Below are 5,000 nucleotides of genomic sequence, written 5' to 3'. Positions count from 1 at the left end.
ACAGAGACAGAGACAGAGACAGAGACAGAGACAGAGACAGAGACAGAGACAGAGACAGAGACAGAGACAGAGACAGAGACAGAGACAGAGACAGAGACAGAGACAGAGACAGAGACGGAGACAGATACAGAGACAGAGAAAGAGACAGAGACAGAGACAGCGACGGAGACAGACACAGAGACAGAGACAGAGAGGTCGAGAGAGACAGAGATAGAGACGGAGACAGAGACAGAGACAGAGACGGCGAGAGAGACAGAGACAGAGACAGAGACAGATACAGAGACAGAGACAGAGACAGAGACAGAGACAGAGACAGAGACAGAGACAGAGACAGAGACAGAGACAGAGACAGAGACAAAGACAGAGATAGAGACAGCGACAGCGACAGAGACAGAGACAGGGACAGAGAGAGAGACAGAGACAGAGACTGAGACAGAGACAGAGACAGAGATAGCGAGAGAGACAGAGATAGAGAGAGAGACAGAGATTGAGACAGAGACAGAGACAGACAGAGACAGAGACAGAGACAGAGACAGAGACAGAGACGGAGACAGAGACAGAGACAGAGACAGAGACAGAGACAGAGACAGCGACAGCGACAGAGACAGGGACAGAGAGAGAGACAGAGACAGAGACTGAGACAGAGACAGAGACAGAGATAGCGAGAGAGACAGAGATAGAGACAGAGACAGAGACAGAGACTGAGACAGCGAGAGAGACAGAGACAGAGACAGAGACAGAGACAGAGACAGAGACAGAGACAGAGACAGAGACAAAGACAGAGGCAGAGACAGAGACGGCGAGAGAGACAGAGATAGAGACAGAGACAGAGACAGAGACAGAGATAGAGACAGAGACAGAGACAGACACAGATACAGAGACAGAGACAGAGACAGAAGCAGAGACAGAGACAGAGACAGAGACGGAGGCAGAGACAGAGACAGAGACAGAGACAGAGACAGATACAGATACAGAGACAGAGACAGATACAGAGACAGAGACAGATGCAGAGACAGACACAGACACAGAGACAGAGACAGATACAGAGACAGAGACAGAGACAGAGACAGAGACAGAGACAGAGACAGAGACAGAGGCAGAGGCAAAGGCAGAGGCAGAGACTGCGACAGAGACAGTGACGGCGAGAGAGACAGAGATAGAGACAGAGACAGAGACAGAGACAGAGACAGAGACAGAGACGGAGACAGAGACAGAGACAGAGACAGCGACAGCGACAGAGACAGGGACAGAGAGAGAGACAGAAACAGAGACTGAGACAGAGACAGAGACAGAGATAGCGAGAGAGACAGATATAGAGACAGAGACAGAGATTGAGACAGAGACAGAGACAGACAGAGACAGAGACAGAGACAGAGACAGAGACAGAGACAGAGACAGAGACAGAGACAGAGACCGAGACAGAGACAGAGATAGAGACGGAGACGGAGACAGAGACAGAGACAGAGACAGAGACAGAGACAGAGACAGAGACGGAGACAGAGACAGAGACAGAGACAGAGACAGAGACAGAGACGGAGACGGAGAGAGAGACAGAGACAGAGACAGACACAGAGACAGAGACAGAGACAGAGTCAGAGACAGACATAGAGACAGAGACAAAGGGCAGGGACTGAGGCAGAGACGGAGACAGATACAGAGACAGAGACTGAGACAGAGACAGAGACAGAGACAGAGACAGAGACAGAGACAGAGACAGAGACAGAGATAGAGACAGAGACAGAGACAGAGACGGAGACAGAGACAGAGACGGAGACAGAGACAGAGAAAGAGACAGAGACAGAGACAGCGACAGAGACAGAAACAGAGACAGAGACAGAGACAGAGACAGAGACAGTGACAGAGACAGAGACAGAGACAGAGACGGCGCGAGAGACAGAGATAGAGACAGAGACAGAGACAGAGACAGATACGGCGAGAGAGACAGAGATAGAGACAGAGACAGAGACAGAGACGGAGACGGAGACAGAGACCGAGACAGAGACAGAGACAGAGACAGAGACAGAGACAGAGACAGAGACAGAGACAGAGACAGAGACAGAGACAGAGACAGAGACAGAAACAGAGACAGATACAGCGACAGAGACAGAGACAGAGACAGAGACAGAGACAGAGACAGAGACAGAGACAGAGGCAGAGACAGAGACAGAGATAGAGACAGAGACAGAGACAGAGACGGAGACAGAGACAGAGACGGAGACAGAGACAGAGACAGAGAAAGAGACAGAGACAGAGACAGCGACGGAGACAGAAACAGAGACAGAGACAGAGAGGTCGAGAGAGACAGAGATAGAGACGGAGACAGAGACAGAGACAGAGACGGCGAGAGAGACAGAGACAGAGACAGAGACAGAGACAGACACAGAGACAGAGACAGAGACAGAGACAGAGACAGATACAGATACAGAGACAGAGACAGAGACAGAGACAGAGACAGAGACAGAGACAGAGACAGAGACAGAGAAAGAGACAGAGACAGAGACAGAGACAGAGACAGAGGCAGCGACAGAGACAGAGACAGAGACAGAGACAGAGACAGAGACAGAGACAGAGACAGAGACGGAGACAGAGACAGAGACAGAGACAGAGACAGAGACAGAGACAGAGACAGCGACAGCGACAGAGACAGGGACAGAGAGAGAGACAGAGACGGAGACTGAGACAGAGACAGAGACAGAGATAGCGAGAGAGACAGAGATAGAGAGAGAGACAGAGATTGAGACAGAGACAGAGACAGACAGAGACAGAGACAGAGACAGAGACAGAGACAGAGGCAGACAGAGACAGAGATAGAGACAGAGACAGAGACAGAGACAGAGACAGAGACCGAGACAGAGACAGAGATAGAGACGGAGACGGAGACAGAGACAGAGACAGAGACAGAGACGGAGACAGAGACAGAGACAGAGACAGAGACAGAGACAGAGACGGAGACAGAGACAGAGACAGAGACAGACACAGAGACAGAGACAGAGACAGAGACCGAGACAGAGACAGAGATAGAGACGGAGACGGAGACAGAGACAGAGACAGAGACAGAGACGGAGACAGAGACAGAGACAGAGACAGAGACAGAGACAGAGACGGAGACAGAGACAGAGACAGAGACAGACACAGAGACAGAGACAGAGACAGAGCCGGAGACGGAGACAGAGACAGAGACAGAGACGGAGACAGAGACAGAGACGGAGACAGAGACAGAGACAGAGACAGAGACAGACACAGAGACAGAGACAGAGACAGAGACGGAGACGGAGACAGAGACAGAGACAGAGACAGAGACAGAGACAGCGACAGCGACAGAGACAGGGACAGAGAGAGGGACAGAGACAGAGACTGAGACAGAGACAGAGACAGAGATAGCGAGAGAGAGAGAGATAGAGACAGAGACAGAGATTGATACAGAGACAGAGACAGACAGAGACAGAGACAGAGACAGAGACAGAGACAGAGACAGTGACAGAGACAGAGACAGAGACAGGGACAGAGACAGAGACACAGACAGCGAGGGAGACAGAGATAGAGACAGAGACAGAGACAGAGACAGAGACAGAGACAGAGACAGAGACTGCGACAGAGACAGAGACCGCGAGAGAGACAGAGATAGAGACAGAGACAGAGACAGAGACTGAGACAGCGGGAGAGACAGAGACAGAGACAGAGACAGAGACAGAGACAGAGACAGAGACAAAGACAGAGGCAGAGACAGAGACGGCGAGAGAGACAGAGATAGAGACAGAGACAGAGACAGAGACAGAGATAGAGACAGAGACAGAGACAGACACAGATACAGAGACAGAGACAGAGACAGAGACAGAGACAGACACAGAGACAGAGACAGAGACAGAGACAGAGACAGAGACAGAGACAGAGACAGAGACAGAGACAGAGACAGAGACAGAGACAGAGACAGAGACAGAGACAGAGGCAGAGGCAGAGACTGCGACAGAGACAGTGACGGCGAGAGAGACAGAAACAGAGACAGAAACAGAGACAGACATAGAGACAGAGACAGAGGCAGAGACATAGACAGAGACAGAGACTGCGACAGAGACAGAGACAGAGATAGAGACAGAGACAGAGACAGAGACAGAGACAGAGACAGAGACAGAGACGGAGACAGAGACAGAGACAGAGACAGAGACAGAGACAGAGACAGAGACAGCGACAGCGACAGAGACAGGGACAGAGAGAGAGACAGAGACAGAGACTGAGACAGAGACAGAGACAGAGATAGCGAGAGAGACAGAGATAGAGAGAGAGACAGAGATTGAGACAGAGACAGAGGCAGAGACAGAGGCAGGGACAGAGGCAGACACAGAGACAGAGACAGAGACATGGACAGGGACAGAGGCAGAGGTAAAAGCAGAGACAGAGACAGCGAGAGAGATAGAGATAGAGGCAGAGACAGAGACAGAGTCAGAGATAGAGGCAGCGGCAGAGGCAGAGACTGCGACAGAGACAGTGACGGCGAGAGAGACAGAGATAGAGACAGCGACAGAGACAGAGACAGGGACGGAGACAGAGACAGAAACCGAGATAGAGACAGAGACAGAGACAGAGGTAGACGCAGAGGCAAAGGCAGAGGCAGAGACTGCGACAGAGACAGTGACGGCGAGAGAGACAGAAACAGAGACAGAAGCAGAGGCAGACATAGAGACAGAGACAGCGGCAGGGACAGAGGCAGAGACAGAGACAGAGACAGAGACTGCGACAGAGACAGAGACCGCGAGAGAGACAGAGATAGAGACAGCGACAGAGACAGAGACAGAGACAGCGAGAGAGACAGAGATAGAGACAGAGACAGAGACAGAGACAGAGACAGAGACAGAGACAGAGACAGAGACAGAGACAGAGACAGAGACAGAGACAGAGACAGAGACAGAGACAGAGACAGAGGCAGAGACAGAGACGGCGAGAGAGACAGAGATAGAGACAGAGACAGAGACAGAGACAGAGATAGAGACAGAGACAGAGACAGA

The sequence above is a fragment of the Megachile rotundata genome, chromosome 3, assembly GCF_050947335.1.
Source record: "Megachile rotundata isolate GNS110a chromosome 3, iyMegRotu1, whole genome shotgun sequence".
NCBI lineage: Eukaryota > Metazoa > Arthropoda > Insecta > Hymenoptera > Megachilidae > Megachile > Megachile rotundata.
The sequence above is the reverse complement of the archived record's forward strand: the minus strand, read 5'-3'. Positions refer to the sequence as shown.